A 24,375-nucleotide genomic window follows, 5' to 3' on the forward strand; every position below is an offset into this window, starting at 1 on the left:
TGCCATCCCATCCACTTGCTTCCTTCCTGGAATGCGTTTGCACAGAGGCCATGAAAACAAAAGCTACACACTGAGGAAGAAACAGCAGGTACATAGAGGCGCTCATGTCACCAACTCAGCTGCCGAGTGGCTGAAAGGATCGTCTTCCCCATGTCTTCTGTGTGAGATCAATAAATCCTCACGTGTTTAGTCTGGATTTCTGATACTTGCTGCAGAAAGCAGATCACTGACTGGGCCACTTTCCCGAGGCGATGCCTTCTTTTGGTGTTGTGTTTCTGAGACCTCAAAAGTAATCAGAACTTGAGTTCCGAAGTTGATGGCGCACACGCCTAGTGTTCCTGGTAAGTAACAACTGTTAAAGGTTTCTGCAGACTGCATATGGGTGTTGAGGGAAAGGGCTTACTGACCCATCTTCCAGAAGAGCAAAAATAGTAATGAGGTTGGCAACTCATATCCGCAGAGTGCTACATAGATTACACAACACTTCACAAAACAATGCTCCTATAATGCTCCTATTTATCAAGCGCATTAAGAACTTTAGAGAAAGTAACTCTAAATTCACATGGCAACTCTGCAGCGGAGAAGTTATGGTGCCTGTTTTACAAATAAGGAGACAGTAACTTGCTCAAGATCACAGAGGTAGTAAACGAAGAGCTGAGACTCAAATCCTCCATCGGATGCCAAAACCCAGGCTCTCACAAGAATGTTTCCCATAAGTATATTACTTTATTTTCCCTCATAACCAGTCCATAAGGACATTTCCCATGTTATATAGGAGAAAACAAATCTCAGAAATGTTTAGTTATAGACCTCAAATCTCACAACTAATCGTTTTAAGTTCCAAGAGTACCACTTTTTTTTTACTCCACCAAAATGTAGCCCTTCAGAGATTTCTGGAATGCCCCCCCCTCCAAATGTTTTAGGTGTTTACTAGGTGCCTGGTACCTTTTACAGATCAGGAGACTGATGCTCAGAATGAGGTAATTATTCAAAATCACCCAGAGGAGTAAGTGGGTGACTGTGGATCTGAACCCAGGGACTGGCTCCTCAGTGTGTCTCATCAGTGTGTCACCACCTCTGTGCCTCTCAGACACTATAATGCCATTCTGAGACAAGCGGCAAGTGGGGGAGGATGGTGGCCCAGAAATTGCGAGGGAACAGGGGAGAAAGGATTTCCTGAAATTTCCTTGGAACCAAAGTCTGATTTTGAGATCTCTGCTTCTACTTGGCCCAGCGGGAAGGCTGGGGCATGTTCCTCAAGGTCAAAGATATAAAGTACTAAAGACAGAGCTGTGAAATTACTATCTATGTCTTGGATGTAAAATGTCCATTTACTCTTTAAAAACCTAAAGGGAGAAGAGAATCCAACACACTGAAAAACTAAACGTTATCATCCTTAATAACCCAGCTTGGAAATTAATGAGCTGTAGGAATCGAACGAGTCATTTTGCTTTGGCTCAGGCAGAAAACACTGATGGAATTCTGTGCCAATGCATTGTAGAGCTTTGTAATTATTCCCCTAAATGGTCACTAGTTTTAATTCCTATATAATACGTGATTTTAATCAGCCTAGGCAACTGTGTATGCAGTTTTTTTAACAGAAGCTGCAACGTGAGCGATACTTAAGTAATGCCTCTCATTTGATTTTTCAAAGAAGATAAAATGCCTGTATTTAAGAAAACAAAAAGTTTTCTTTGGGTTATATCAACAAAATATAGATGCAGTCCCTTCATACCATGCAATGACACTGAATTCTGATTGTGATTTAGAAAAACTTCTTAGCATCAATTGGCCACTGCCATTTTATGCCACTGAGATTTTTGTCTGCATTTGGAAGACCCCCAACTACCATGAAAAATTGAACTCTGGCCATCATTACCTCTGCCACAGTAGGTCTAACTACATGGATTGCTTCGTTAACTGAATTTTCACTTTTCAGCCAGTTTTAAATCATGTCATACTGATATAGCCTAAGGGTAAAAATTAGAATATACTTTTAATAAAATAGCAAAATTTTAATTTCTATTAAATGTTTGATAAATGAGGCAAGTAGTTAGTTGAATGATCTGGTTTACCAGCTAACATATAACATGTATGAATCATAATTTTCAACTAATCAGAATATAATATAAACCCTGTGATTATGCTTGTAATGTGATTAGTGATTGATTCTGGTCCTTTTCCTACACCCATTTTTAAAGACAGGAGGAAGTGATGCCTCTTTGAAACTGTCTTAGTTCACAGTATGGTGTGTTGGTATAACAGAAGTTTGACTCTTCTTGTTTCATTTTGTGGGCTTTTGAGGAACTTTACAGACCAGCTGAAAATACGGTTTTTTAAATGCACTGAACAACAAAGTGACCCCACATTTGGACTATTTGACTCCAATTACCTCATCATAACGGGGTTTTCCTTTGCTCAGTAATAACAATAGTTATTATTTGTTGAGCAACTGTAATGTGTCAGAACATAACAAACATATATATAAAAGTACTTATACATATATGATACACATATACACATACATATATAATACATATTTATAATATTTATAATGTTTATATATTTATTTATATTTATGTTTGTACATTTACTTGCACACATAAATCCATATACAGCCATACATAGACAGTACATCAAGACTCATTTATATGGGAGGCAAGTATATATATATTTGAAAAACTATCAATTTCATCACAAATTTTATTTCCAATTAATTCCAAATACCAGTGTGTCTCTATTTAGTAGAAGCAGAGTACAAGAAGTTTAAAAAACATATTTCATAAGCTTTCTGGAAAACATAAGGTTGTTCTCACTTCTCCCACCACTTTCTGCAGATTAAACTGAATTATATTGGACCCGGTAAGGAAAAGGAAATCATTATGTCAAGCAATCCTTTGTCTTCCAGTTAGAAATCACAAAAAACGGCATCTTTTATAGGAAAGGGGAAATGACAAGAGCAATTTGAGTGCTCATAAAAGTGATTCCTAAATTTGAATTAGTTTAGGGGAAAAAAAAAATCCCCCAAACAGCTGTTTGGTTAATGGCTAGTGAAAAACTGTGGGAGCTATGTCAGCGATCCCCAAATTGCAGCTTCACTAATTGCTTGGGAGGCTGCTTTGAAGACAGATAAAATATATTGGTCAAATTTTATGGAAAGTTAAAAACAGTAGGAGTCCTGACCTGCTTCTTCTTCAATCACCATAAAGGCAGTCCAAATAATGGAGGCCCTTTTCCCATCTCTCCCTTTCTGTTATCCCACAGCCCCTGATCCCCCTGCCTGGGCATTGGCCCATTTGCCATTAAACAAAAATGAACTACTACTCACTATCAGGCACAACCAGAGATGTGACTGTCCGCCCTTTCTTCACTGTCACTTAGCCTGCCTTGAGGTAGGGGCTGGGGGGTAGAAGAGGCCATTTGGTCTTCATGTTGATCCATTCATGAATCATTCTCCCATCTTAAATTCTCTGATATTTCACAGGTAGGGGATAAGGTGGGCATTTGTCTATTCATGTCTCTTTAATCCATAGCAGCAAAAGTACACATATACTAGAAAAACAAATTCAAAACATAAACTATTTCTATTATCAGCTATGCGATACATATTTATGTAAACTAGCTAGTAAGAAATACTTCTGCCATAATTTTCACACTGCTTTATAATTAGTATCTGTAGGTCAGCGTACTCACTGGGATGATTAAATTCATGAGCCACATTCAGCTGAGTCTCTCTTGGCTCCTACTATATCTCATGGAATCATTCAAGGCTTCAGTAGCTTGTTGTTAGAAGATTCCCATGCAAGAAAAGCTCAGAATTTAATTTTAAACTATTTACAGTTTAGGATGGATTTTCTCTCTTTTAAAAAGGTATTCACATCTTCTTGAAGGAAGGGCATGCCCCTAATATAGTTAGGTACATTCTTTTACCTAAGTGGCAAAACAGAGACAATGGCTTCATGAATAATCACAAGCCGCATAGGGGTGCATGTGTAAGATTGACATCAGTGCTGAACTCCCTTGTCTCTAACATTACTTTCTTAAAAAATGTTTTTGTAATGACATCAAGATGAAATGTAATTTACGTAAAGACTCACACACAATGCCTGACATGAGTAGGAACCTAGTAAGTATCAGTTCCCTAATCTTTTTTGGATCCCTCCCCCATTTCCCATCCAAGCATACACCTAATGTGTACACGTACACACACACACACACACACACACACACACACACACACACGCAACTGGCTGAAAACTTAGCCCTAGCTCATTCAAGGCATGCTAGCTGCCAGTCAGCTCTTTCATAAGTCATCCTCCCCAACCTCCAACTTATTTTGTCTCACTCTGCCTGATTTTCTGAAATTCCCTGGAGGGACTAATGGGGAGGACACCTTGTGCTTTCCTAATAGGCTATTAGGTTAAAAGTGGGGGGAAAAGACATTATCTTCTTCTGTGATACAAAATAAACAAGTAATGTTAAGTGTAGTAATTACTGTTTTCCCAAATCACAGCATGCAGCCAAATGCTTATAAAAGGCACAGGCATGAATTACATGGTTCTTTTTTCCCAGATTGACCTGCTGCAAAATCAAAACAAGGGAGGTCACCCAGTCCCACCAGACTGTAGCTACTCCTACCTCTCAGAGCTCAATTGTAGAAGAACGGGTTGGTGATAGTGTTGCCAGTTAGCAAATAAAGATACAAAATGCCCAGTTAATTTTGAATTTCGGATAAATAATTTTTTAGAATAAGTATGTCCCATACAATACTTGAGGCAAACTTATACTATTTTTTTGTTATCACATTTAACGGGAAATTTATATTTAATTTGCTAACATTAATTACTGAATATGCAATAATTAGATTATTAGGTTCACTTTTAGTGATCTTTTTAGAGCTCTGGTCTGTATCACCTAAAAACATTAAAAAAATAATTTATATGCAAATAGCGCTCACATTTAGGGACCTAAGAATCACCTGCAGGGTTTTTCAAAACACAGTTTTTGGGTCCCCATCTCCAGGATTTCTAATGCAGTAGGCCTAGGGTGGAGCCTGAGAATCTGCATTTCTAGTAAGATCCCAGATGCTGCTGATGCTGCTGGTCATAGTAGACATCAAGATGAACTTTGTTTACCCAGGTCACCATGAGCCAACCCTACACCATGAAAGAGCCTGGTTTAGCCAAAAAGGAAGCTGGAAAAAAGGAAGAGGGCAATGTTTGATGTGGCTGTTGCTAAATGAGAGGAGGTGGTACTCAGCATTTTATACAAAAACAAGTTTAAATTCTCCAAAGCCATCATCCATCTAACCCCTTCTCAACAAGCCATGATTTATACTGAAGTCAGCCTAAAAGCAATAAGAAAACTATACGTATCTCACTATGATTTGGTAAGGAAGGAACATGTGAAACAATTAATGAGTACTCGTAAGACCAAATACTACTGATGGTATCTTCTGAGGGAGGGGCAGTTCCTAGGAATTTGCAACAGTAGTAGGTCAAGAGATAATTTATAGGTACAGATACTTACACTATACCGAACAGGCAATATCTGCCACCCTTACTTCGTTCAGGATGGAGCATTCTTTATTTCTTACCTCAAAGAAAAATGGATTTTGCCATGACCCACCTAAGCAGCTACAAGTGGGGCAGGTGGCTGAATGTGCCATGTTCAAGGGTGCTAGTTATTGGAGGCCATAAGCTCAGCCAATGGGGCCTTTGTTCTCTCTGTTCAGAAGGGTAGTAGGCTTCAGAGTCCACATGGTCTCCATGGGAATTCTGGGGTCTTGGCTAGTTATTAGCTGAGTGGTCTTGAGAAATTCTCCTAACGTCTCCGAGCCTAATAAGTTTCCCCAGTTCCAAAGCATGGATGGAAATTTCTTTCTCCTTCCTCCCTTCCTTCCTTCCTCCCTTCCTCCCTTCCTTCCTTCCTTCCTTCCTTCCTCCCTCCCTCCCTCCCTCCCTCCCTCCCTCCCTCCCTTCCTTCCTTCCTTCTTTCCTTCTTTCCTTCTTTCCTTCACAGCATAGTTGTGAGGTTTCAAGAGATGGTATAGGGAAAGGAGCCCTAAGAAAGCCTGGCACATTACAGGGGCTCAGTGAACTTTAGTTCCTATGGACCACAAAACCCAATTTTTCGGGGGCACTTTGAATTTGAATTGTAGATTCTTGTGAGCATTTTTATCTCCTACACACATATCCTCATAGTTGCTAAGTCTTCTCCTCCTTAGCTTTTTCTCTGACCAAAAATATATGCCTTTTTTTGGTAGGCATTTGTTTTAAACAGCAGAAAATGGCAAGTTATTTCAAGCAATCTTCAATGTATAGAGAAGCTAACTTTTAAGTTATATTAATCATTTTTTGTCTGTCATCTTTTGCTCTATAGATCCTGTCAGCTGCCAAATCAGGACGGCTGGAGTCTACTCTTTCCTCTCTCACTAATCAGACTTTTGCCCGAGAGCCAGCTGACTAACTTCCTTGGGCCTCAGATTTCTCATCTGTGAAACGTAGGGGGAGCGTTGACCTGACATTCAGTGAAATCCTTCTTTTAAGGTGTGGCTTGTAAGTCTAAATATCCAGTGTAAAATGTAATTTAATGAAATAAAAACAAACTATCCAGCCAGTTATCCACTATTATGAAAAATTAATGATTTGATTATTTAAAAGCTAAGCAACTTTTCTCACCACATACAGATTCAATCTGACTATATGTAGGGAAGAAAAGGGGCAGCCTTCTTGGAATACTGCAAGATTCATGACAAAGGCTACTCCACATTCTGCACACAGAATCCTGCTGTCTTAGCTTCCTCGTACGCGCTCTACGACTACGCCAACGGCATCTGGGGAATTCAGCATTTCCAGATCCAGATCTTAAATTTTTGAACTGTATCTTTATCAAACATTTGGGGGGTTTTGGGGTGTTAAAAAAATAAAACATGATAAAAATTTGGAAAATACAGAAAAATATAAAAGGAACATAATCAATAATCTCACTCTCTAGAGATAATCATTTTTAAAACTTTGACATTAAATCTAACCCCTCTTCTCAATTTTTTCTGTTAGCATAGCATAATATATAACATTTGAGAACCTGTTTTTCTGGCTTAATATTATATTAATATGTGTGGATTTCCTCATGTTTTAAAAACCTTTGTAAAATTGCTGCATAACATCTCATATATATTTATTATAATTTATGACAATACTTTATGTTGGGACTTTAGGAAATCTCCTTTTTTTCCATAAATAAATCGAATTTTTGTTTTGCTTTATTTTATTTTGGTGGTATAGTCTATGCATCACAGTGCATGTAACAGCTTAAATAAAAATTAAAACCACTGAATCTGCTTTTGTAAAACCTTGCTGTACCCAGCTATTTAGAACCTGTGTCAACCAAAGGCAGCCATTCCCTCCCCAACCACAAATGAAAAGCCCTCTATAAGGGATAGAATTTAAGACCTTATAGAAAAAATAAGGCTGGGGGATGGAGATTAAAGGCATTATAAATATTGACAACAGTAAACTCTACCCACTATGACCTCAGGATCATATCGATGGCATGCTACATGTTGTAAATAAATGTTAGTGGGTACAATACAACCAATCTGATTTACCATCCCCTGACCGCCTTGAAACATCTTGGGTTCTCCTTGAAGTCTCATTAAAATGCCTGTAAAGTCATTTTGAATTGTCACAAATGGGCTGCCCACTGAGAGACATAGTTGTTCTCTGACTGGCCCTCCAAGGTGCTTTGAGTTTTTCCAGCTCTGAGCTGTTAACTTCCAGAGGCTTCTATGTCCTATCCAGGCCCCGAATGGCAGCTTTGAGGCCCAGCCCCTCAGTCTCTGGCTTTCACAACTTAGCATCTGCCTTCCTATAGATACAGAAGTGCAGATTCCTGCATGGTTTACTTGTCCACAGCTTCCTTTATTTCTCCTAAGACTTCACTATAAAAGTTTCAACTCTTGTCATAACTTTTACCTTACTTCCTGTTTCTATTTCCACAGCTCTCAAATTCTCCTTTTCTGGGGCGCCTGGGTGGCACAGTTAGTTATGTGTCCGACTCTTGGTTTCAGCTCAGGTCGTGATCTCAGGGTCATGGGATCAAGCCCCCCGTCAGGCTCTGTGCTCAGCACAGAGTCTTCTTGAGATTCTCTCTCCCTCTCCCTCTGCCCCTCCCACTCATGCTAGCTCTTGTTCTCTCCCTCTCAAATAAAGACATAAATCTTTTAAAAAAATTCCTAATTACCACCAACTGGAGTGACTCCAAAATAATGGAACAACATTTTTGAAGTTCCAAAAAGAGATGCAGAAGTGAGACCACATTCATGAAAAATTTAAGAACAAGAAACTTAAAGGTGGGTAGTGGGTTTGAGGAGAAAATTCTATATTTTTCAGCATGAAGCTTTTAAAAGAAAGTAAAACCAGGGCTCCTGGGTGGCTCAGTCGGTTAAGGGTCTGACTCTTGGTTTCAGCTCAGGTAATGATCTCAGGGTCCTGGGATCGAGCCCACCTTCAGGTTCCATGCTGAGCGAGGAGTCTGCTTGAGGATTTCTTTCCCCCTGTCCCCCCACTCCCCGAATAAATAAATCTTTAAAAAAAGAAAAGAAAGTAAAACCAGTAAGTAAATAAGCTCATATCAATGCTTATTTTTATTGAGATGCAATTTAAATACTATAAAATTCTCTTTTTTAAAACAATTCAGCAGTGTTTAATATAGTCACAGAGTTGTGCAATCATTACCACTAATTCCAGAACATTTTCTTCACTTCCTCCAAAAAATCCTGTACCCATTAACAATCACGTCCCATTCCTCTCTTTCTCAGCTCCTGATAACCATTAATCTATTTACTATCTGCATGGACTTATGAACTGCGGATATTTTCTATAAATGGAATCATGCAATATGTAGCCTTCTGCATCTGATTTCTTTCACTTAGCATAATGCTTTCAAGGTTCACCCATGTTATAGCAGTACTCCATGTTCTGTTTTATGACTGAATAATTTCATTGTATGATATACGATATTTTGTTTATCCAGTTATCAGTTGATGAGCCTTTGGGCTGTTTCTGCATTTTCTATAATGCTGCCATGAACAGTGTACAAGATTTTGTACGGGTGTATGTTTTTTATTCTGCTGGATATATACTTAGGAGTGAAATTGCTGGGTCATATGGTAGCTCTATGTTTAACTTTTCAAGGAACTGCCAAATTGTTTTCCAAAGAAGCTGTATCATTTTATATTCCATCAGCAATGTGTGAGGATTTCAATTTTTCTGCATCCTCATCAACACTCCGTATTGTCCATCCTTTTTATTGTAGCCATCCTAGTGGGTATGAAATGATATCTCACTGTGGTCAAGGCTTAATCTTAAAAGTAATAGTCAAAAGACATCCCAGGATGGGTACAGAACACATTCAATTTAATAATCTGTACTGGAGGTCTCTGATTGGTGTCTCCTGGTAGCTGGATATGGCCAGTGGATGGGTTTTGTTTGATCATTAACTGGGGCCTGAATTCTCCACTTCTTCACATGCTTTAGAGCTTTCCCCCACCTTAGCTAACATGTGTCTGGATTCACCCCTTCATGTTACCTGCCTGGCTCACAATTGTGGGCATGAGTTTGGGACCTCATCTATACTTCCTGTATTTGGATATCTTTATTCCATTACTGTTAAAGCACTGTATCTGGATATAGTTTAGAAAAACTTTGAAATACTGAGTTTTGGAGATTAAGCTCTCTGAAATGGAAAATTTAAGTTAGCCTACATACTTAACTTATAGGATCTACTACAGAATCAGGGCCTTAAAATTGTTTCTCCAATTGTAACACGTTTTGGCACATTATTTTGGGGCTTGTGAAAGCCCACTGTCCAAAGACCACTGGGAGCACACCTTGCAGTCACAGTCCATCTTACCTAATTGTGTTGCTTTCAGAAATCTTAAGGTTTGCTAAAAGACTCCATGGTCTGATAGATTCTATGAAATGGTCCAAAACAAGTCAAAGCTGAAATTACATTTATAAAACCAAATCACTGAGGCATTAGAGGTCCTTTAAAACTGGGATATTTTGGTTTTGTATCCATAATAACAGGACTCTAGGACATCAAATAGATAGTGGAGATTAAAGACTGCCAAAAAATGCTTCAAAGAAGATCAATACACTTTCTAAGAGATAAGAAATAGCCTGTTTCAGAGTGAATTTGTGTCCATCAGAAACAAGACACTTTTTATTTAGACACATTTTAACTTGTATTTTGGAATAAGAGCCTATCTGTACTGAAGATTGAAAGACAACTGGGGTGGGAAAAAAAGGAGGGAATCAAATTATTCACAAAGAAGGTAATCTTTTCAAAATACATTTTATAATCTACTTAGCACTTGCAATATTAGCCATACCAGTTTCTTCGTGATTTCAGTGAATCTCTATTTGAAATTCAGTCTGTGGATACATCAAAAGTAAAATGTCTACAAATCCAGATGCTCTGTCCATTCAATTCTTAGATTTAGATTTTTTAATGAACTTTTAGATTTTAGATTTATTTTTTTGGTTTTTATCTTCATATTTAGAATTTTATAGTCACATTTCATGTGGTGTAGATCTCAGGGCATTAGAAACCTCTGTTTCTCAAAATAGGTTTTTAGCAGCAGATACACTGCAACAATTGTACAGGTTGTAGCAAAATTTGCTATTAAGAATTAATAGGATTTCCCAAAGGACATATTTTCCTGTCAAACCTAATCCTCATGATCAACAACTATAGCTCCAAGTAATTCTTTACAATTTCCTTTATTCACATTTTTTCTAAGCTTATTCTTACATACTGTCCTGGGTAAGTTTTATTATAAGAATTGCTGGCTTTTCTGCCAAAAAAGAAACATGCTTTATATTTAGATGACAAAGTAAGAGAGTCAATGTTGTTTTTTGTTCCTGCTGGTATTTTTAAAAACATGGGCAATTTTTATAATTCTGATTTTTTCCCTAATTGCAGCCTAAAGCATTAACAGCAAATTGTCTCATCTTTTTCAATAACTGGCAATAAATTAGACAATTTTAGTCAATAATGTTCCGATGGACTTTAGTAAGTAATTTAGCCTATAGCTATATGTACAACTAAGATAACTGTTCCAAATGGACCTGAGGCAATATGTTTTTTATTGAATTGAGAAAACAGAACCACATTGTTTCCAGTGTTTTTTCCATTTTCCTATATGATACAAAATAATGACCATGTACTGCGACTAGTAATTCAAATTTCTTGCTACCTGTTGTATTGATAGTTAGGCCCAGGCGAATCAGAGAGGACCAAACATTTGATTCAAGTGCATCATAACCCACTATGTAATTCCACAGGATAAACTTGGTTCTTCCACTGAGTCTGACTTCAAGGTAGAGCCAATCAAGCAACAGGATAGCCCTGCTGTTCCCCACCCTCCATATACTCATGCAGAGCACACGCGGGCTTCCCAGCCGGTCAGGTCAGAAAGACTGACGGAGCCCTCAACCTTGTAGCCCGAGGGCAATTTCCTTTGGCTTAGACTGGTGGTTGTGATTCCTTCATTCTCTGTCACACTTTCCACCCCTTCCCATAAAGACTTTAAATACCTTCCACCCAAACATTTGTAAAAGGCATGTTTCATTAAGAATATTACAGAAAGATTGGAAATGAGAAGTCAAGGGTAGTATTATCACAAAGACAGCCTAACACAATTACAGCCACTTGGGTGTTTCAGGGAGTATGGCACATTGAAGCAATACAGGATAACAGCTAACAGACTGAGTTCAAATACTGGCAATTGCACTTCATAGTTGTGTGACTTTGGGAAAGTTACTTAACTTCTCTGTAGCACAAATTCCAAACTAACAAAATGAAAGTCATGGAGTTGTAAAGATTCAATGAGATAATGCACAAAAAGATTTTTAGTATACTGCTTGTGAGCTGTATAAGCATTTGCTGTTATCCCTACAGCAGTATTTTCTGTCTTTTTACTCTACTACATGACTCTCTTAAAAACATAGTTGGGTAGATAATATGCACACAAGGTTGTATTATGCTTGTTTCACTTAAGATCATAATAATTACTTCCCATGCTGTTTTATAGTTTGCATAATTAAAATTGTAACGACTGCATACTATTCTCTCTAGTACAAGGGTTAACATTTAAATTGATTTCCCTTTCTCATTATTATAAATAATGCTATAATAAATATTTTTATGTAAATATTGTTTTCCTTTACTTAAAATGTTAATAAAGGCAAAAAATGACCAGAGAGGGAATGTTGTTATATTTTTGAAGTGTCTTTTGGAATGGGATGTACACATTTTTACCATCAAGAGCAAGAAAAGAACTCATAAAATTACTGTATACATAACAGAATAGGATGCTATGATCAAAATAATATGCATTTTTATATTTACCATGTTAAAATATTTCCATAAATTTGGTTTGATGGTTATATTTAATTTTGTGGCTGATGTGATTGAGTATTTTGCCCAATTATCTACTGCAAACTTTTTCACAGTTTAATACTTTCTTATTAATTACATGGTACTGTAGGATAACAAACATATGACCCTTTTTTCTTATTTTCTGGGAATGAATACCTTATTTACGATCTTTCTACTTACTTATCGTTCTACTTACTATCTTTCTTTTTAAAATTTTACTTATATGAGAATGTATGTTCTAGACAGTTGACTCTATTTTTGTCATCTATTTATAATATTTCTAAATTTTTAGAGTCTTGGCAAATGATTTTATTTTTTAAGATTTCATATTGATTATGTAAAAATCCATATAAAACTTATTTTACTCTGTGTGAGGTATAAATCTAAATTGAAAAGTGTTCACCAGTTCATATTCTACAACAATTTACTGGAAACTCTTGTGTGTCTCCATTAGTTTGGTAAGAACTTTTTGCCATATACTTAATTATGTAGAATGAAGTTGTGTTCCTATCTTCTTTACTAGTGATCTGTCTATCCTCCTGTAAATGAGCTACTGCTTTAATTCTTTTGCTTTTGAATACATTTTAATATCTTATAGGACTGGAGGCAAACAACTCCTTTTCAGGGGGGACTTTTTAAGGTTCATCTTTTTTTCCTTTTAACCATGTGTTTGTGGTTTGTTTTATTATTTATTTAGGTATAATCAGATACAGTAAAGTTCACTCTTTCTAGGTATATAGTACTATACATTTGGACAAACTTAAATAGTTCTATAACCATCACCATCCCAGAAAGTTCCCTTGTGCCCTTTTGTAACTAGCTTCCTCTCCTTCCCTCAGGCAACCACTTGTTTGATATCTGAAACATACTCCAATGGTCAGGACAAAATAATCAAATCCAGTTTACTGTGATAGAACTAAGAATTAAATTTAAAAAGTGACTTAGATTCTGACAAATAAACCAAATTTAGCAAAATCAACTAGTACAATAGGCCACGAAACCACACACTTCATAATAAGCAGTCACACTTGGAAACACTGAGGTCATAGTAATGGGAAGCTTCTTACATGAATATGACAAGATTTAACTGATGACTAAAAAAATGAGTTATTCAGTATAGTCTTAGGAGAAATGAGAAGAGAGAACTGCATAAAATGGATTAAGTTATTACAGGTTCTCTATGCAAGAGCCTTAAAATGATCCGTTTGCCTCAACATTCCACAATAACTCATCAAAATGTCAGACAATTGAACTAGAAAGTCAACTGATTTAATTGTGTACTCAGCATTTAAATGAAAAAGTTAGTTCAGTCTAATTGGCAAGACTTTCTACAGCAAAACCAATTTGATAATTTTTTTCCTTTCCATAATTTTTTCTATTGCTAAGACTTCGCCTTATACAGAAGCACATTTCTAATTATGTATTCTTATTTTTAAAAATTTTGGTTTCAAACATTAATTTTAAAAGGGCAGCTGTTTTATTTATTATGAATATTAAGAGTGGGGCTAGTTCTTCTTTAAAAGACATCTTCTAAAATGAAAATGTGGAGATTGTACGTGTCATTTCTGGCTCCAAATACCAAAGTTTTAAATGTGCATATATTGTTTGATTCCTCTCCTGCTTCTAAGAATTTTTCTTAAAGGGATAATTATATAAGTGGGTCAAAATGAATGTAAAAGGATGCTGTGATATTTCTTAATAGAGAAAAACTGGAAACAACTAAAATGTCCATTAAAGAGTTTATTAAATGTGTTAATATTTATACAATCAAATGTGATTAGCTCATTTAAATATAATAAAGTTTTTTTTACATGGAAAGATATTTATGGCATATTGTAAATTTTTCAATGACAAAATGCATCTACAGCATAATCTTATTTAGATCGTATTAGATAAGTGTGTGTGTGTGCACATGCGTGCACATGAGAGAGACAAACAGAAAGGCAAAGAGATACAGAAAACTTTGGAAGGACCTTAGCCAAAATATTAACAGAGGGTTATATGTTAATTAAAAAAGTGAGACTCTGGGTGATTTTCACTTTTCTTATTTTATTTTGTTTACTTATTATTTAAAGTTATTTTTTAGTTGAAGTAAATGAAAGAAAACAGGCAGAAGTGGTACCAACAAAGGAGACCCAGAAAAAATGGTTGAAAAAAATTTTAAACCTGGACGAAATATTAACATGATAATCAATCAAGGAGAGAAAATTAAGGAGGATGAGCTCAGAGCCATGGCTGGGTAGATGACTGCTATTTTATTTGCAGTTGTAATGTTCTTACCTCTACTTTTATCTACCAACTAATAAAACCCTAGTTCTCTCTCAACCTCTAGTTCAAATCCTACCTTTCCCTTGAAGAGTTGACTTACCATGCAACCCACTGGTAAGAGCTCTCTTTCCTAAAATTAAGGCAAAAATAATGTTTCATTACAAATCCAGTAATCATTTACCTCCTTTTATCACCTCCATAAGAGTATTTTCATCTGTCACTTAAGCAGTACATCATTAAAATAGCTTCTACTTCTGGAGGGCCTTCCTTTTGCTAGGCAATTTCTCAGTGCTTTATGGAGTTTTAATTCTTATTATGATCCTAAGAGGTCGATTTTCTTACTTCACTTCCATGGATTAGGAAACTAAGTCTTAGAAAATTTTGTTGGAGGTCACAGTGTCAGAGCTGGAATTCAAACTCATTAAGATTTCAAATCTCATGTTTTTAATGACCACAAAATACTATACTTGCATGTTATCTTCTGCTTTCCCCAATTAGATTATAATCTTGAAGATATATCTCTGTGTTGTTCCTAGTCCCTAACCAAGTAACATTCAAATGTTGTGTTTTGTTTTGTTTTACTTATTATGGCACAATTGTTTTTGAGAGGAAAATACTTATTTTCTAAAAATTTCTTTCTATAAATAAAGTTGTATAACACTGCATATAATATGGAAATGCATGAGGGAAAATAATTAGCTCAATTATTTATTAGTGTCATATTTAAACTTTTATTAAAGTTAATTATTCATTTTATTTAAGTGAGTAGTGCCTGCTCATTAGTCTATTTAAATAACTCGAGCTTTTCATAAATGAATTTCCTTCATCTTCTATTTCATAATGGGGACTCAGGCCAAGCCAACCTTTATGCCAACATTTATGATCAGATCTTGCTAAACCAACAGTGATTACCTTTATAGCATTAAATATAAAACAAAGATGACTTAGAATTAGCCTGATAATTTTATTTTTCCTGTGGCATTGGATTACATTTAATCATCTACTATAATATAAAATCTTATTTCAGGGTATAGAAATATTTATTACAACTCAAAGGAAATACTGACCTTGGCTATGCCTTAGCCAGTATTTATTCTCTAATTCGACCTGGTAAATAAATTTCATTATTTACTTGAACAGAAATCAAGACCTATTTACTGTAAGTCTAGGACCTCTTATTTAATACTACATCATGTGGTCATACATTATCCATTGGCCAAAACTGTTAAAATGTTTTTTACCTCCAAAATCCCAACTATGGATCAAAATTAATTCTCTCTACACACACACTCTCTCAAACACATCAAGCTGGTTGTTAAGAGAGGGGACAGTAAAATGTACATTTAAAGCATTTCTTTATTACACATTTCTTTTGTCCAGACTTCAGTCTGATCTCTTGCCAAAGAAACAGGAATGTTTCTTTGCAGAGCGGCAGTAGAATACTCAGCTCCCTACAGTGAGCAAAACTTTACATTTAGATGAATCATCCTCTTGACAATACTCCTCTCCTTGTTTCTGGAGGGAGGAGGGCAGAATCTCTGGACCCAGTCCTCCAGTTGCTGGGAGGGTAGGAGAGGGTGGCTGCCTTCATGCAGGGAGAGAGGCTGTAGCATCTTGCTTTAGGAAGCATTCTTTCTGACATGAGTAAGAGATCCAGACTCTTATATCACCCATAGAAAATTATACTTCCAGCAAATATCCTGCAGTTCTTGTAACACTGTCCCCATATGCATATTCTGGTATTTAATGCTTAAGGGAAAAAGCAACGCCATGGAGAAGTTTAGCTGTGCCCTATTCTCATGGACGAACAGGCAGCAAAGTAAACAGATGAGTTTGGATAAATGAAAATCAATACACTCGAAAAAGCTTCTTTCATTCAATTGATTCAAGCTCAATGGGTAATAGCACAGGAGAATATGAAATGGTGTTAACGTGGCCCTGCCATAAATTCCATTTACAGGAAATACAGTAACTAAAGTGGATAAAAGCATGAGGGGATTTAATGAACCATAATGAACTCTTTACCACGGACTTTTATAAATGCCTTTAATATGGTCTTATCACCATACCATTTGAACTTTCAATGAGGCAAGATAACCCTTTATGGTATGTATATTATTTTTCAAAATCTAAGAGGTCAGAATGACAAAACATTATTCTTGTCCTCAGAGTTAAGAAACCTGGAATGTAGTACTGGAAGAATCTTATTTATAGAGAAGAAATGCAAGTCACCAGGGGCATCATTTATTGCTCAGGATCACAAAGCAACCTGGTGGTCAAGCCTTGACCAGAACTCAGGCAATTCACAGCCCAGTTTGCTTCTCCTCTACAAGTCAGTGTGGAGATGTGGGAATGACATGTGTGCAGACAGCTCCTAATGCCGAGGGAGGTTGTGAGAGGGAAACAAAGCTGCAAGAGTCCAGCCAGCTGGTTCCAAGATCAGAATCTCCCACTATAGCTAAAACTTTCTGAAATCTGAAACAGGAAAAGGAAAAGACCCATACTTTTTTTGAACGAGCAAGTCCATCTCTGGGAATACAAACTAGGAAAACAGTCTCACATGTATACAGACATAAATTTAGAGGAGGATGCTCATTTTAGCATTGTTTACAATAGCAAAATTTATAAACAACGTAAGTGACCATCCATGTTAAATGATTATAGCACACCCATACAATAAATTACAATAAAGATGTTCACAATGCACTTTTGGTATGAACAGCCAGGTATATTAATAAAATAATACAATACATAGAATTATACAATTATATTAAAAAAACAGAAACTTTTGTATGTGTTTCTGATATATCTCTCTTTCTATTCTGATCTTCCCACCACGTCATACTTCTGGATATGGGGACAAGGGAAAGTTTTGGAGAGTAGAGCAACTGACTGTGAACTTGTAAGACTGGGAAAATGTATTTTAGTGGCTTTATCTTTTGGTAAAAAAAAATGATACTTATTATTATGTAACATAATGCCTATGAATATGGTCTTTGGAGGTAGAAAGCCTGAAGTTTGAATTATTTTTTCTTAAAGATTTTATTTATTTATTCGACAGAGATAGAGACAGCCAGCGAGAGAGGGAACACAAGCAGGGAGAGTGGGAGAGGAAGAAGCAGGCTCCCAGTGGAGGAGCCTGATGTGGGGCTCGATCCCATAACGCGGGGAATCACGCCCTGAGCCGAAGGCAGATGCTTAACGACTGAGCCACCCAGGTGCCCCTGAAGTTGGAATTATATCTCTGTTTCTTACTAGTGGTTTGACCCTGAGAACATCTCTTCAATCCCTAGCCCTCAGTTTACTCTTCTATGATGGTGATGATAACCATCCTTAAAGTTTGGATGTAGAGACTAAATAATAATAATAACAACAACAATAATAATTATTATTATTTTGAGAGAGAGAGCCCATGGAAGGGGGAACCGGGGAGTGGGGAGGAAAGGCAGAGGGAGAGAGAGAATCTTAAGCAGGTTCCACGCCCTGAGATCATGACCTGAGCCAAAATCAAGAGTCAGAAGCTTTAAACAACTGAGCCACCCAGGCGCCCCAGGACTGAGTAAATTATTAAATGCAAAACACCAAACACAGTATTTGGCAAATAGCCCTCAACAAATGGTCACTTCTGTAATTGTGGTTATGTTCATAAAAATTCAAATTAAATAGAAAAGTAGCAAGAACAAAGTAAAAATCAACTAAATTCAACCAACTAGAGTTTACTTCTGTTATTTGATGATGTGTTTCCAGAAAGCTCTACAAATATATGTGCTTTAAAAAAAGTATTTATAAAGTATTATATAACCTACTCTTTTGATTGACAATATTACATAGACTTTCCCTGTGTCTACATAATAAGCTATATCTATATCATTTTATTATCTGTAACCGTATTTCCATAACTTATTTAATCAATCTCTTATTGGTAGACATTTATGTTGGCTTTAATTTTCTCTATTATAGACTTGACTACAATGAACATCCTTGTGCAAACAATTCTCTATGTGCGCAAGTGTCTGAAGGAGGGGAATGTTAGTTAATGGAAATACCTGGGTGAGACGGTTTTCCTGTCCTGTCAGAGAAAACAATATGAGCTAGAGTTGAGGGCAAGAAAAGTTCCCAAGGGGACAACGAAGAGTTTAGTTTCAGTCCAGGTAACAGGAGCTTGGCCTTCCGTTTATAGGCCATCTAAAGTCACCGAGGCTTTCTGAACAAAGCACTAACATGATCAGAACTAGGTTTTAGGACAGTCAAACTGGATGCCGTGGAGGAAGATGGACGCAAGGGGGCAGAAAGAAGTGAGAGCCACTAGGAGACTCCTGCCACAGAACAGGGGTAAGTTAATAAGAGCTCAGCAAGGGTGATGGTGGTGGAAATGGACCCTGCAGAGGCACGAGTGACAGGAGGGCTTTCTTCGCAACATACTGGGGTCTTAGGCAGCAGGGAGGGTGTTGGCACAGGCTGGGGTGAGCTTCTAAGTGCAATCTCTCTGTCTGCATCAGCACAGGGGCCCAGGGAGAGGTCTGGTCGGCTGTTCCCCAGACTGCTTACAGTGGTACCTCTGGTGGTGAAATTTCAGATGGATTTCTTACTGTTCTTTATGTTTATCTGAAATTGAAAATGTGTATAGTGAATGTGTACATCTTTATTTGGAAACTAGCTATATATGCTTATTCTATAAACATTTGAACAATACAGATGCATGTAAAGTAAAAAATAAAAGGATTCCCCTCACCCCATTTCTTACCAGACATTTTTAGGATCGTAACTATTAAAGAGTTTGGTACTTCTGGACACTTTTCCTATGTATTTTCATAAATGTGAAAGTACACATATATTGTTTTTATAAATATGGATCGTTCTAAATATCCAGTTTTTGCCACTTTGTTTTCTCCAGCCTCTTATTTTCAGTGGTACAATGTGTTCCACAGTGTAGGCTTGGGTGACTGGGAGAATAGCAGCATTCTCAACAGGTGTAAGGCAGTAGGCAAAACAGGTAATACTGGAGGGAAGCTGAACGGTTAGTGGTAGATATTATGAGTTGGAAGCCCCAGGTGGGCATTTCAAAATGAAGGCATGAAGTTAAAAAAAGCGAGAAAGACAGTTTTAAGAGACAGAGACACAGAGAGGGTATTTGAAGGCAAAGAAGGAATTCAAGTTATGAAGGGAAGCCTGATAACCAAGACTCAAGTAGTATTTGTAAAGTTTCATGATGTGCCCAGCACTGTGCTGACCTTGACCCCAGGAAACAATGTCTCCTAGTCAGAAGACTTGACCTGGAACTTTCTGCTGTTCCCAAATGCTATATAAACCTCAAGTTCCATGAACTTCTTGAAATAGGTCAAGTTGCAAAATGTCCATGGAATTCATATTATTTATACAGAATCCCTTTGTGCTCCATAGAATAATGTCCTATGACTTACTTTTTCCACAAGTATTTCAGAAGAACAATACGGATTTTCTCTCTAGTCCAAACTTCTGTGCATAAAAGGTCCTTCCTAACTAGACTCAACCAACCTTTCCAATCTTATCTCCAGCCACTTTGCCCCATAAACTCTGCCTATAATTCTCCAAACATATAGTGACCAACCATTCCAGTTTGTCCAGAGCTGAGAGGATCCTGGGATATGAGATTTCTATTTTAAATAAGATACAGTCCCAGGACAAACTCCCTATTTGCCTGGGACTAAAGGGGTTCCCAGGATGTATGAATTTCAGTGCTAAAAGCTGGAAATTTCCGGCAAACTGGGACAAGTTGATCACCCTACCAAATACAAGAGGCCCTTTTGTGCCTTCTGTGCCCCCTCATAGGCTGTTCCCTTTGTCTGGACTGTCCTTTGAGTCCTCCTTTATCAGGCAAATGTCTGTTAATTTTCCAAGACCCATCTCAATTGCCCCAGTTGCTCAGCTTTCCTACTGTGTTGGGGATCTCCATAGCTGTGTGCTTTACCAACATGACTTGATTTTCCTTTGAGGACTTCACGTTCTATGGTTTGGATGGATGTGACCCCACCCATCCTCAGGGGTAGGCTCTGATTGGCTTAAGCCAATCCATGGATCTTATTCCTGAAGCATGGCAACTGTTCAGATAAAGGCATAGGAAAGAGTGAGAATCCTAAAATTTGTGGAGAGCTACTAGACAGTTCCTTTTGTGGCACCTGGATGATATAGTGAGAAGCTATAAAGTCTGGAACTGCGGATGGTATTCTGTAGCCCCAAGGGAGGTGCCAAGAGTTGATGGGAGCCCCCATTAAGCTTGAGATGGCACCTTGTATTGGTTTGCTAGCGTTGCCATAGCAAAGTACCACAGACTGGATGGTTTAAGCAACAGAAATTTACTTTATTACAATTTGGAGGTTAGAAGTATGAGGTCAAGATATCAGCAGGGTTGGTTTCTTCTGAGGCCTCTTTCTTTGGTTTGTAGATGGATGTCTTCCCTCTGTGTCTTAACATGGTCTTCCTTCTATATACACCTATGTCTTAACCTCTTCTTATAAGATCCCAGTGAGACTGGATTAGGACTCACCCATATGACCTCATTTTAACTTAATCTCCTCATTAAAGCCCCTATCTTCAAGCATAGTCACATCGTAGGTACTAGGGATTAGGACATCAACATACGAATTTTGGAACACAACTCAGCCTGTAACATACCCATACTATAGAAGGCAGAGCAGAAAGATAAAGAAAAGCCAGGACCTTTGTCTTACTTTTGAGCTGCCTCGGATCAGAAATATCTGTTTTAGTTATGCAAGCTAATAAATTAACTTTGCTGTTTGGGATACCTGAGTATTAGTTTTACTTTGTGTCACTTGCATTGAAATATTACTATTTGATACAGCTTCATCATATTTTTTTTGGTTATATAGCAATTTTCAAATAAAACTATAATAGCTGTTCAGACGTCCACCTACTGCACTTGGTTGCCTGTAGACTTCTTCATGCAAGGACTCTGTTATTCATATCTCTTATCTCCAGCCCCTTAGACAGACTCTGTGATGTCTGTCAAATGAATAAACACCGATTATCATTTTGAGCAAGAAGCCTGGAAGAGCAAGACTAAGAAATGCTCCTCTCAACCTTCATTTTATTCATTTTATTAACTTTTTGATTAGTATTTTCTGGGCCATAACTTTAAAATGGCTATAATTAAATCACTGAGCTTTGATCCCAGCATTATAAAACCACCACTGGGTTCTGGAGACACAGTACCTGGGATAGCAGCAATCAGTAGCATAGGAACTTTTAAAGTGGTAGAATAATGTGCAGGAACAGCAAACATGATTGAGTACTGCGTTTATAGAAATAGCAAATGTCCCTTCACTATATTTTGCATAATAAAAAAAGGAGAGAAGAGAAACTTACAATTATCTTTTTGAATTGTCAAATATGTATGTAATTTTAGATGCCAAAGTTTAGAACAATGGTGAATAATATGCTCACAGAAATAGCATAAAGGTATTCAGTAAAAACGTGGAAGTATACATGAAGATGCATGTTAAAGTGCATTTTTAAAAAAGGTCTTATTTTTTTTTTTAATCAGAGCACAATCTCAGGGAAGTGCTTTCCAGGGAAAATGTACCTCCTCCAGGATTTTGTTTTTTCATTCCAGAGCCAGATAAAAGAATAGTTTTACTCTTCTCTTTCTCACCTCTCTAGCTCATATGGAGTAGAGAGATTAATTCCTGAATGGCATTTCACCATCATTTATTGTGTTAAAATGTCACGAACTGTTCTTATTCAGTATACAAGTTCTCTGAGCAAATTACCTTCATGTGCTTTTCCACTGAAGGTAAGTTTGGCTTCAATCCACAAAACTCTTTTACTACCCCTTACAAGAAGCTATTTCAACATCCCAAACCACTAACTTAAAAAAAAAAACAAAACTCAGTTCATCTGTTATGAGGTTGAGCTAAACATATAACTTTTTACAATCATTGATGCTGAATCCAGTTACTCCTTCATCCTTTGTTTTCAGGAGCCAGAGAAGGCCACTCTTGTGCCCTAAAAAACCTTCTGATACCCGGCGCATGCCTCATGAGATTGCCCTTCTGGGCTGTAGTTCTTTTGGCTACACATGTGAGTGTACTTGGGGGCCAGAGGGAGCCTGGGGGAAAGGTGGACTTTTTTTTTCAGGAGAGAGATGCATGTAGGGCAGACTTGGCGACCTGTTCCTGAGAAAGAACCACCAGTAGATAAAGACAGGAAGGGGTGTCACTGGATCAATGCCACAGAGTCTTACAGATGGATACATTTCCATGAAAATAACTCATGATGATTTAATAATATTTTTTCTTTTAAGTTTCTTCTGGATGATTTCCTCAGAACTCTGCATCACTTTGAAAATATATACATGATAAAGTGCTTTAAATTCCCTATGTAGAAGCCATCTTCGAAAGTTTTATTAATCGCTAAGCCAATTTTGAGGTTCAATATATTTTTGCTAGCATTCTTTAAAAATATACTTTTTCCTTTGACATTTCATATTTTTCTTAATGATAAAATTTTGCTGAATCAACATTTGATATGTGATATTTTAAATTAGATATTAATAAAAGTTAACATTTTTTACAGTCTCTTCCCTTTGCTTTATCAAAGGATCTCCCATCAATATCTTCCTTTCCTCATCCCATCAACTTATACTTGCTTACTAGAAAAGTTCTCCCAAAGCACAGCACCAATTTTGCAAGTTTCCTATTTCCAAAATGATATACATATTTAAAAAAATGTAAATAACACAAAAATAATGGAAAACAACAATTACTAAAATTTGAAAGACAGATATTCACCATATTTCTACACCAGGATATCACTGCATACATTTAACGTGCATCATTAGCACAATTCACAAATACATTCTAATTTGTTTATAATGATCTTCAATTAGATAAGCTATTATTTTTGGCAATCTCCTACATTTTAAAAGCATCATTCCCTAATGAGAAAGTTGAGCTAATTAAAGGCATGGTTGTCAGTACGCATGTCCAAAATTTCTCATCATTTCTTATTCTAAAAATATCATGTATGTATGTGTGTATGTGTATATATATATATATATATATATATATATATACACACACATATACATTCATCAGATATATATTTATACAGACAAAGGAAACAGTTGTGTCTACAGGCTATTTAATTTATGGCAAAAAGTCTTATTTTAAAAACATCCCAAATCATAATTTTATTGAGAGTTTTATTTTGCTACCTTAATTATATAAATTCAGATTGATAAATATATACTGTGTGAAGACAATATTATTTTGTTTCTAACAACTCTTCTGGTATTATTGTGTGCTTCTATAAAATCTTTTATTAAAAATCATGATCTTTAAAATTTTCTACTTATTTTTATTAGTATACACACTTATTCAAAATGATAGCATGTGAATGTCTCACTCTTTGATACTTTAATATTTCTAAGGCCAGGTCAGGATGACCAACAGGTTTGGGGTAGAAAAACACCATTTAAGATTTTAATGAATTATTTTATGAAACGGAAGTCTGTTACCTATTAAACTCTAATCTCATTCTGAATACCTATTAATAGCTTCCCTAAAATTTCATGTGCTCTTCTGTTCCCTCTTCCCTGCCCCCCATGATCTAGACAGTTCATACAGGCATGGGCATATTGATTCAATCACCTATTATACGTGA

The sequence above is a fragment of the Ursus arctos genome, unplaced genomic scaffold (assembly GCF_023065955.2).
Source record: "Ursus arctos isolate Adak ecotype North America unplaced genomic scaffold, UrsArc2.0 scaffold_20, whole genome shotgun sequence".
Lineage (NCBI taxonomy): Eukaryota > Metazoa > Chordata > Mammalia > Carnivora > Ursidae > Ursus > Ursus arctos.